This window comes from Choloepus didactylus, chromosome 18 (genome assembly GCF_015220235.1).
Source record: "Choloepus didactylus isolate mChoDid1 chromosome 18, mChoDid1.pri, whole genome shotgun sequence".
Classification (NCBI taxonomy): domain Eukaryota; kingdom Metazoa; phylum Chordata; class Mammalia; order Pilosa; family Megalonychidae; genus Choloepus; species Choloepus didactylus.
Window position 1 is genome coordinate 20,327,703 of NC_051324.1, and position 12,296 is coordinate 20,339,998.

At 35.3% G+C, this 12,296-nt stretch overlaps 1 protein-coding gene across 1 annotated transcript in view; it reads right to left on the bottom strand.

The window, feature by feature from the left end:
* Nucleotides 1–12,296, bottom strand: part of PAFAH1B1 (platelet activating factor acetylhydrolase 1b regulatory subunit 1) — a 115,905-nt gene that overhangs the window by 60,200 nt on the left and 43,409 nt on the right. The window lies entirely within an intron of this gene.

Consider the following 12,296-nt stretch of genomic DNA (forward strand, 5'->3'; position numbering starts at 1 on the left):
GTGAAATCAATTAATGCCAAATTACATAGTATCTTACATATTGTAACTTATTTTTAATTAAGTTTACTGAGTCAAATCAGCACTATTTTACATTTAACGTTTAACATATACATAAAAAACTATAATTCTTCCATAAAGACAAAAATCAAGTTTCCTAATTTTACCTGAATAAAGTAAAATAGATAAGGATAACATAAACAGTAGACAAGCCAAACAGAGCCAGCTACAAATGAAGTAATCTTTAAGGTTGAACATGAACCCCCAATAACCTCAGAATGGCTACTTTTTCTCATGTCCCCTCAACCAAGGTATTTAATCAAGAAACCAATTTATTATTATTCAATTTATTTTGTGCCCTTTAGAAGCATGTGTTTTAAAAAAGAAACTGAAGAGAACACACTAGATTCTATGTGCTCACAGTGTAATCCGCTTCTCTAACCTAGTTTTGGATATCACTTAACAGCATTTCAAAGCCATTTCTTTATATGTGAAACACTTTAAAATCAATTTCAATGCAATATGTAAAAGGTATTGTGACAAAGTCAATGAGAGGAAACAGCAAAAAATGAGGGAAAATCAGGAATTATTTCTTAGAGAATCATTCTTCAAATCTCCTATTTTACAAAAAATAAATGTTTAGTTTGTTTTATCGCTTTGTACAAAAATAGCTAAAAAGAATTTCCTGTACATTTAGGAAGTATATCTGAGATAGTCTTACTTAAATGCACACTACTGGTATACTTCACAGAAATAGGAAATCATCCTCCAAATGAAATTAATGTATAATGAAGGGCCCCCATGGCACCACCTATCAAGAGACACATGGACAGAAGAAACAAGGACTGTTTCTTTAGTGCGTTTTTCAAGCCATGCCAGGCACTGTTCCAGGCACTGGGGATTACTGCTGAATAAAGCCGGATAACAAGGAAAAGAGCAGGCAAACCTTGGTTTCAAGTTTGAACCCTAAGAAAAAAAGTAAGAGCTCAGAGCATCCAATGGCAGCTACTGATTTCAATGGACATCCTTTCTCCATTGAGTAATTCTAGTTAACTATAAGCAGGGATTTAATTTTAAGTTCCTTAATGATTCATATGACCAACAACCTGGAGCCCAGCTCATTCAAAATGCTGGCTGAAAGCCATCATTACCACTCTACAAATCCAAAGAAATATGAATAATGTTAGTAATTAATAGATTAGAACCAAATACAATGGACAACCCAAAAAATCATCCCTCTTTGGTATATAACCCCCAGTCATTTAAGCCTCACTTTTCTCAGCCTTGTTGCCAAGCCAAAGCATCTAGGGACTCATATTCTCTGAGAGAGGTCATGGTAGGGTAAGGCATATCTGAACTGTCCACAGTTTTCTATTATCTGGGACACTGGTAATCTGCTGATGAAGAATTAATCATATAAATCAAAGTGAAAGGAGGAAATAGCAAAAAACTCCCTTCTTTAATCAAGAAAAACCTCTACTATATTATGTACCTTACAAGGCCCAATTAAATTATGGAGAGACTGTCTCTATTCAGAAAAGCAAATCAATGTACAAGAATATCCACGACATTGGAATACTAGGATTATCTAATAAGGATAAAACCATGACATATACAAATCATTGGATACAAATCATTGAACATATGCTGGTGTACGGAACAAATTAATTTATTCATTTATCCACTGACCAAACATAAACAGAACACTTATATGTGCCAGGCTGAAAGGAGAAAAACTCAAAAACTTACAGTCTACTGAAAGAGTCAGTCAAGAAACAGACAATTAAAACAATGTGAACAGTATGACAATAGTATAAGAGGTAGTGATGACTTAGGATGAAGTTGAGGAGGTAAGTAGGGTGCTGGGCCATGAAACAAGCTCAGTTCTTTACAATTTATGCTAGGGGTAATGGGAGCCATTACGTAAGTTTTTTAGAAAAATCACTCTCACTTACATATGAAGAATGGACCAGAAAGACTGGAAAGAAAGAGATCAAATAGGAGGCTTAAAATAATGAAGGTGAGAGACAACGGGGCTCTACTCTAGTACAACAGCAATAAATAAAGAGAACTAGATGGATTTATTTCCTGAGTAAATCTTACAGGACTGGTGACTAGATATAGGCAGCAAAGAGCAAAAGAGAAAAGTCAGTCAAGGAGTCAGGGATAACTTCCAGAGATTTCTGGCTTAGAACTAAGTTAAAAAGGTAACTCCAATGTGTGAGGGGATGAGGAAAGTATGGTTAATTCCATTTTTGAGAGGTTAATTTCAAGGTCCCTCTGAGATTTTCTGTAGGAGTTGTAAAAACAAGTCATCAATGAAGAGAATCCACCCACTGTAGTGAGCAGCTTAGAGATGGTAACTGAAGCATGGCAATGGATGAGATGACCTATGGAGAATATACAGAGCAAGATAAATGGAGGGTTTAGGCTAGAGCCAGGCAGAGCAACACCAACTCTTAAAGGACAGGGGGCAGAAGATTGCTGACTATTGAGTCTGAAAGGAAGCAGTAAGAGGCAAACGCAAAAACAGGACAGAGTATGTGACAGAAACCAAGGAAGTATTTCAGCAAGGAGAAGCAACCAACAGAATCCAAGCTTGTCAAACTATCAAGTAAAATGAAATATGAAAGGGTCTACTGTATTTAGCATGGAGCTCACTGATGACCTTGATAAGAATGGTTTCAGCAAAATGATAGGGACATTTTACTGAAACCATTACTGTTTCACAACAGAAACCAGATTTAAACAGGTGGATAAGTGCAAGGAGATGAAGTAGAGATGGTACCATAAACAAATGTATAAAAATTGTGGCTGTCACCTTGGCGGGTGACCTCCCTGCCCTCCCCCCTACGTGGGACCTGACTCCCAGGGGTGTAAATCTCCCTGGCAACACAGGATATGACTCCCAGGGATGAATCTGGACCTGGCATCCGTGGGACTGAGAACATCTTGACCAAAAGGGGGGTGTGAAATGAAATGAAATACAGCTTCAGTGGCTGAGAGATTTCAAATGGAGTCGAGAGGTCACTCTGGTGGACATTCTTATGCACTGTACAGATAATACTTTTTAGGTTTTAATATATTGGAATAGCTAGAAGTAAACACCTGAAGCTACCAAACTCCAACCCACTAGCCTTGATTCTTAAAGACGATTATATAACAATGTAGCTTACAATGGGTGTCAGTAAGTGTGATTGTGAAAACCCTGTGGATCGTACTGCCTTTACCCAGTGTATGGATAGATAAGAAGAAAAATGGGGACAAAACCTAAATGAAAAATATGGTGGGATGGGAGTGGTGGTGATCCAGGTGGGTTTTTGTTTGTTTGTTTTTTTCCATTTTTTATTCTGATTCTAATTCTTTCTGTATAAGGAAAATGTTCAAAAATAGATTGGGGTGGCGAACGCACAACTATAAGATGGTACTGTGAACAGTTCATTGTATACCATGGAAGACTGTATGGTATATGAATATTTCTCAATAAAACTGAATTAAAAAAAAGTAAAAAAAAATTGTGGCTATGAAAGAAAGGAGAAATGAGGATGTAGATGGAAACTTTACAGAGCAGGTTTTCTAGTTTTAATTTTTTTCAACCTAGTGAGGAAACATGCTTAAATGCTGATGGTGGAGGAAAAAAAAACACAAGAGAAATGAAAAAAGGAATGCAGAATTTTAATATCACCATTTTCAGCCCCTAATTAACCAACTGCATCACAAATAGATAACCAGACATGATGTATCCCGATAGGATAACAGTACACTACCTATGAAGTATTCTTAAAGAAAAAAAAAAAAAGTCTGAATTTAATCAAGCGTCTGGCTGCAGCTATCAATATGCAGTATAGAAAGAAGAAAAATATGTTAAAGACACCCTGAGGATATTTATCAGCAAAATTCAGACTGTGAAACACCCTATAGAACAAATGATCCAGTTTCTTCCACAAATAAATTTCCAAAAGAGAAGAGATGGAAAGGGAAAACTATAGATTAAAGAGAGACAGGTGACATATCAACCAATTTCAATTTATAGACTTTATTTAGATCTGGATTCAAATAAAATGTAAAATAAACAATCCAATGAACAAACATTTGGGGAAATTTGAAAACTCAAAGGATATGATATTAAGGAATAACTGAATTTTTAAGGAGTGATAATAGAATTATGGTTATTTTTTAATTTTCTTTTCTTTTTCTTTTTTTTGTGGTTATTTTTTAAAGTCTTCTAGAAACACAGTGAAAAATTTGTAGGTGCTCAAAACTAAGAAACAAACATTGATACAATACTCCAGGGATGAGCCTGGCCCTAGCATTGTGGGATTGAGAAAGTCTTCTTGACCAAAAGGGGGAAAATAAATGGAACAAAATAAAGTTTCGGTAGCTAAGAGATTTCAAATAGAGTTGAGACATCATTTTGGAGGTTATTCTAATACATTAAATAGATATTCCTTTTTAGTTTCGAGTATATTAGAACAGATAGAAGGAAATACCTGAAACTGTTGAACTGTAATCCAGTAGCCTTGATTCTTGATGATGACTGTATAACCACATAGCTTTTATGGGGTGATCGTTTGATTGTAAAAACCTCATCTTAGACACAGGGATACAAAGAAATTGAAAGTGAAAGGATGGAAAAAATATTTCATGCAAGCTACAGCCAAAAAAAGCAGGTGTAGCAATATTAATCACAGATAAAATAGACTTTAAATGCAAGGATGTCATAAGAGACAAAGGCCACTACATACTAATAAAAGGGGCAATTTAACAAGAAGAAATAACAATCATAAATGTTTATGCACTCAATCAAGGTGCCACAAAATACATGAGACAAACACTGGCAAAACTAAAGGAAGCAACTGATGTTTCCACAATAATTGTGGGAGACTTCAACACATCACTCTCTCCCATACATAGATCAACCAGACAGAAGACCAATAAGGAAATTGAAAACCTAAACAATCTAATAAATGAATTGGATTTAACAGACATATATAGAACATTACATCCCAAATCACCAGGATACACATTCTTCTCTAGTGCTCATGGAACTTTCTCCAGAACAGATCATATGCTGGGACATAAAACAAGCCTCAATAAATTGAAAAAGACTGAAATTATTCAAAGCACATTCTCTGAATAATGGAATTATTAGAATACAATTAGAAGTAAATAACCATTAGAGACTTAGAAAATTCACAAATACCTGGAGGTTAAACAACACGCTCCTAAACAATCAGTGGGTTAAAGAAGAAATAGCAAGAGAAATTACTAAATATAGAGAGATGAATGAAAATGAGAACACAACATATCAAAACCCATGGGATGCAGCAAAAGCAGTACTGAGGGGGAAATTTATAGTACTAACCACATATATTAAAAAGGAAGAAAGAGCCAAAATCAAAGAACTAATGGATCAACTGAAGAAGCTAGAAAATGAACAGCAAACCAATCCTAAACCAAGTAGAAGAAAAGAAATAACAAGGATTAAAGCAGAAATAAACGACACAGAGAACAAAAAAACAACAGAGGATAAATAACACCAGAAGTTGGTTCTTTGAGATCAACAAGATTGACAAGCCCCTAGCTAGACTGACAAAATCAAAAAGAGAGAAGACCCATATAAACAAATAATGAATGAGAAAGGTGACATTACTGCGGATCCCAAAGAAATTTTAAAAAATTATAAGAGGATACTATGAACAACTGTATGCCAACAAACTGGATAATGTAGAGGAAATGGACAATTTCCTGGAAACATGAACAACCTAGACTGATGAGAGAAGAAACAGAAGACCTCAACCAACCAATCACAAGCTAAGAGATCCAATCAGTCATCAAAGAGCTTCTCACAAATAAATGCCCAGGGCCAGATGGCTTCACAGGGGAATTCTACCAAACTTTCCAAGAAGAACTGACACCAATCTTACTTAAACTCTTTCAAAACATTGAAGAAAATGAAACACTACATAACTCATTTTATGAAGCAAACATCAAACTAATACCAAAACCAGGCAAAGATGCTACAAAAAAGGAAAACTACCGGCCAATCTCCCTAATGAATATAGATGCAAAAATCCTCAACAAAATACTTGCAAATCGAATCCAAAGACATATTAAAAAAATCATACACCATGACCAAGTGGGGTTCATTCCAGGCATGCAAGGATGGTTCAACATAAGAAAATCAATCAATGTATTACAACACATTAACAAATCAAAAGGGAAATATCAAATGATCATCTCAATACATGCTGAAAAAGCACTCAACAAAATCCAACATCCCTTTTTGATAAAAACACTTCAAAAGGCAGGAATTGAAGGAAACTTCCTCAATACGATAAAGAGCATATATGAAAAACCCACAGCCAGCATAATACTCAATGGTGAGACTGAAAGCCTTCCCTCTAAGATCAGGAACAAGACAAGGATGCCCGCTGTTACCACTGTTATTCAACATTGTGCTGGAAGTGCTAGCCAGGGCAATTTGGCAAGACAAAGAAATAAAAGGCATCCAAATTGGAAAGGAAGAAGTAAAACTGTCATTCTTTGCAGATGATATGATCTTATATCTGGAAAACCCTGAGAAATCGACGATACAGCTACTAGAGCTAATAAACAAATTTAGCAAAGTAGAGGGATACAAGATTAATGCACATAAGTCAGTAGTGTTTCTATATGCTAGAAATGAACAAACTGAAGAGACACTCAAGAAAAAGATACTGTTTTCAGTAGCAACTAAAAAAATCAAGTACCTAGGAATAAACTTAACCAAAGAAGTAAAAGACCTATACAAAGAAAACTACATAACTCTACTAAAAGAAACAGAAGTGGACCTTAAAACATGGAAAAATATTCCATGCTCATGGATAGGAAGGCTAAATGTCATATTAAGATGTCAATTCTACCCAAACTCATCTACAGATTCAATGCAATCCCAATCAAAATTCCAACAACCTACTTTGCAGACTTGGAAAAGCTAGTAATCAAATTTATTTGGAAAGGGAAGATGCCTCGAATTGCTAAAGACACTCTAAAAAAGAAAAACAAAGTGGGAGGACTTACACTCCCTGACTTTGAAGCTTATTATAAAGCCACAGTTGTCAAAACAGCATGGTACTGGCACAAAGATAGACATATTGATCAATGGGACTGAATTGAGAATTCGGAGATAGAACCCCAGATCTATGGCCGACTGATCTTTGATAAGGCCCCCAAAGTCACTGAACTGGGTCATAATGGTCTTTTCAACAAATGGCGCTGGGAGAGTTGGATATCCATATCCAAAAGAATGAAAGAGGACCCCTACCTCACACCCTACACAAAAATTAACTCAAAATGGATCAAAGACCTCAATATAAAAGAAAGTACCATAAAACTCCTAGAAGATAATGTAGGGAAACATCTTCAAGACCTTGTATTAGGTGGCCATTTCCTAGACTTTACACCCAAAGCACAAGCAATAAAAGAAAAAATAGATAAATGGGAACTCCTCAAGCTTAGAAGTTTCTGTACCTCAAAGGAATTTGTCGAAAGGGTAAAGAGGCACCCAACTCAATGGGAAAAAATTTTCGGAAACCATGTATCTGACAAAAGACTGATATCTTGCATATATAAAGAAATCCTACAACTCAGTGACGATAGTACACATAGCCCAATTATAAAATGGGCAAAAGATATGAAGAGACAGTTCTCTGAAGAGGAAACACAAATGGCCAAGAAGCACATGAAAAAATGTTCAGCTTCACTAGCTATTAGAGAGATGCAAATTAAGACCACAATGAGATACCATCTCACACCAATTAGAACAGCTGCCATTAAACAAACAGGAAACTACAAATGCTAGAGGGGATGTGGAGAAATTGGAACTCTTACTCATTGTTGGTGGGACTGTATAATGGTTCAGCCACTCTGGAAGTCAGTCTGGCAGTTCCTTGGAAAACTAGATATAGAGTTACCCTTCAATCCAGCGATTGCACTTCTCGGTATATACCCGGAAGATCGGAAAGCAGTGACATGAACAGATATGTGCACGCCAATGTTCAGAGCAGCATTATTCACAATTGCCAAGAGATGGAAACAACCCAAATGTCCTTTAACGATGAGTGGATAAATAAAATGTGGTATATACACACAATGGAGTACTACACGGCAGTAAGAAGGAACGATGTCATGAAACATGGATGAACCTTGAAGACATAATGCTGAGTGAAATAAGCCAGGCACAAAAAGAGAAATATTACATGCTACCACTAACGTGAACTTTGAAAAATGTAAAACAAATGGTTTATAATGTAGAATGTACGGGAACTAGCCATAGAGAGCAATTAAGGAAGGGGGAACGATAATCCAATAAGAATAGATAAGCTATCCTGGGTAAATTTAACATTCTGGGAATGCCCAGGAATGACTATGGCCTATTAATTTCTGATGGGTATAGTAGGAACAAGTTCACAGAAATGTTGCTATATTAGGTTACTTTCTTGGGGTAGAGTAGGAACATGTTGGAAGTAAAGTAGTTATCTTAGGTTAGTTGTCTTTTTCTTACTCCCTTGTTATGGTCTCTTTGAAATGTTCTTTTACTGTATGTTTTTTTAAATTTGTTAATATTTTTTATTTTTTATACAGTTGATTTAAAAAAAACAATAAAAAAAAAAAGGGAAAAAATATGCAGAGCCCCCTTGAGGAGCTGGTAGAGAATGCAGGGTTATTGGCCTACCCCACCTCGATGGTTGCTAATGTGCTCACAGACATAGGGGACTGGTGGTTGATTGGTTGAGCCCTCTACCACAGGACTTGCCCTTGGCAAGACTACTGCTGCAAAGGAGAGGCTAGGCCTCCCTATAATTGTGACTAAGAGCCTTCGCCTGAATGCCTCTTTGTTGCTCAGCTGTGGCCCTCTCTCTCTAGCTAAGCCAACTTGAAAGGTGAAATCACTGCCCTCCCCACTACGTGGGATCAGACACCCAGGGGAGTGAATCTCCCTGGCAACGTGGAATATGACTCCCAGGGAGGAATCTAGACCCGGCGTTGTGGGATGGAGAACATCTTCTTGACCAAAAGGGGGAAATGAAAGGAAATGAAATGAGCTTCAGTGGCAGAGAGATTCCAAAAGGAGCCGAGCGGTCACTCTGGTGGGCACTCTTACGCAGAATACAGACAACCCTTTTTAGGTTCTAATGAATTGGGGTAGCTGGTGGTAGACACCTGAAACTATCAAACTACAACCCAGAACCCATGAATCTTGAAGATGATTGTATAAAAATGTAGCTTATGAGGGGTGACAATGGGATTGGGAAAGCCATAAGGACCACACTCCCCTTTGTCTAGTTTATGGATGGATGAGTAGAAAAAAGGGGGAAGGAAACAAACAAACAAACAGACAAAGGCACCCAGTGTTCTTTTTTACTTTAATTGCTCTTTTTCACTTTAATTATTATTCTTGTTATTCTTGTGTGTGTGGTAATGAAGGTGTCAGGGATTGATTTTGGTGATGAATGTACAACTATGTAATGGTACTGTGAACAATCGAATGTACGATTTGTTTTGTATGACTGCGTGGTATGTGAATATATCACAATAAAATGAATAATAAAAAAAAAAAAGCCTTGAGAATGACACTCCCTTTACTCAATGTATGAGCAGATGAGTAATAAAATAACGACAAAAATAAATAAATGAATAATGGGGGGTGGTAAGGGGTATGGGATGTTTTGAGTGCTCTTTTTTATTTCTCATTTTTTTTGGAGTAATGAAAATGTTCTAAAATTGATTGTGGTGATGAATGCACAACCATAGGATGACACGATATACTGTGAGCCATTGTATTCTTTAGATGGATTATATGGTGTGTGAATGTATCTCAATAAAATTACATTAAAAATATATATGGTATATATTTTAAATTTATAAGTAGAGGTAATTTTGACAGTAGTAGCCATGAATCTGTACATGTTTGAAAATGAAAACTGACTAGAGACTCAAAAAAATTATAATTTTAATATATTCCCTACAATCATATGCCAAAATTTAATGAGAAAAATAAACTTCAAATACCTGAATATGCCACAGTCTCCTGATTTCATTTTATTCTCTTATTAAAAACTGTTTAAAAAAATTTATAGGTGAAGTGATATGATGTCTGGGATTTGTTTCAAAAAATTTGGCAGGGGAGAGCAGATGGAGGAACATATATAAAACAATACTGGCCTTTGTCAGTAACTGTTGAAATTGAGTAATGGGTACATAAGGGTTCATTACACTATTCTCTAATTTTGCTTACGTGTTTGACATTTTCCATAATAAAATGGTGTGGGCTTTTTTTGTTTTAAATCAGTGAAACAAGGACCTAAGGGAGGAAGAACAAGAAACAGAATCCAGATATATAAGTCTTACAAAAAAAGATCCCTTTATTATCCACTGTATCAGAAAGAAAGGAGAAAAAGTTGTAAATATGTTTTCATATTTCTGGAAAATGGGAAATGAGGTTTCTTGGTGAGAAGGAGTAGGGAAGAAGGCATTAAAAGGTTTGAAATAATTGCTATGAAGAACAAGAGACAGAAAAATGAACAGGAATGCAGGAAGGGCATTTCTGAGTCTGGAGACTATGAATTTATAGTGGCATCAATCTATAAAGATGTGTTGATTCTTGTTTAGCAGGTATGGACAGCCTGGCTGCAAATATAGCAAAGGCACACATTTAGAAGATCTAGAATTGGGTTGAGGGTTACAAGATATGTGTGTTGAAAGCATGAGGAAAGTTGAAATGATGGATCAAAGAGTCTAAGTTGTATAGTGTAAAAAGTGAAAACAGGAGGGGCAAATAGAGATAGAGGAATGAAGGAAGTAGCGGTCTTTTTCCTGGGAGGACAACTAGAAAGTTGTAGTCAGAGTTCGATGATCAAATTCAAGATTTCCCTATTTAATGCTCCGATTACAACTGGTTAAGTAGTAATGGTGTATAGTGAAGAGAGACAATCTATATAATAAGCAATAGAGGTACATTAAGAAAGATGTGGGTTTAAGTGTCTCAACTCTGTAACCCTGAGTAACACCTAATTTTGGGGGGCCTTTTTTATAATCTGAAAAACAGACATCTAAGGTTCCTTCAAACTCAAGAGTCTTTCATTGTCTATCAATTTCCTACCTTCCGTTTTTTGGGTTTTTTACTTTCATTTTTCTTTTTCTTTTTTTGTCATCAGAAAGCAAAATATGTGACTAAGCTATCATATTTATTTTAAGAATAAATTATTATATAGAGCATGTATTTCTCAGCAAATTTACCTTTTAGGCTTTTAGGATCATTAATGTTAAAACACATAATTGCAACATATTAAATGAAAGCAGAAATAAATGGTTCTCAAATAGAAGCAAAAGAGACAGTTTAGAATTAAGATTATACAACAAACAATTTATATTTATAACCAACAATACAAATAAACCAGGCAATATTTTCATACCATGTGGTGGAGTTGTTCTTAACTTTTTTAGGGGGCATCACTGGATTCCTTTGAGAAGGTGATAAAAACCACAATCTCTCCCCTCATAGGAGCACATATGAAGATAGAAGTTTACATGAAATTTAAGAGGATCACATATCTTTCCAAAATCAATATAATGAATGAATCAGCTTATCATTTTTAAATGTATTTTGATAATGTTTCAATATACTCTTTTGAGTTATTTGTACATATTACTCAAATATATTTCAAAGAAGAGTCTGATTTATTCATTTGCATGTCACTATCCACAACATTCTTATGGAGCTCAAATCAGCATTGCCTAAGCACTAGAAACAGATGTTTCAGTATGTTTTTTGGTATGCAGACATCTTAAGCATTCTATATTCTAACATTGTATTTACATATCTGCTACAACAATGCAGTTCTTAGACAAGAATGTGTTTATTGCTTGGGTTCAATACCTCACCACAGTGAAAGGAGAAAAAGTAAAAAGGAAAGGAAAAGAGAAAGGAAAGGAAAGAACACTAAAAAGTAATTTTATAAAACAGGCTGAATGAATTATTAATTTAAATTTTCCCATTTTAAGTGTCTGTGTGTTAAAAAAGGTTTCACACTCATCAATGCAATCTTCAGAAAAAGCATTTTATTTAATAATCTATTTACCACACTGGTCCCTGCCAACTATTTTATAATACAGAATCAAGAAGAAATAGTAATAAATATATATTAAAGGCTATATATGAGGGAAAATATAAACTAATTATAAATTAACAGTAGAGCATTAATATAAACATGGAAATGACCAGACTATTAGATGCAGAAATAAGAGTTTAATGGAGT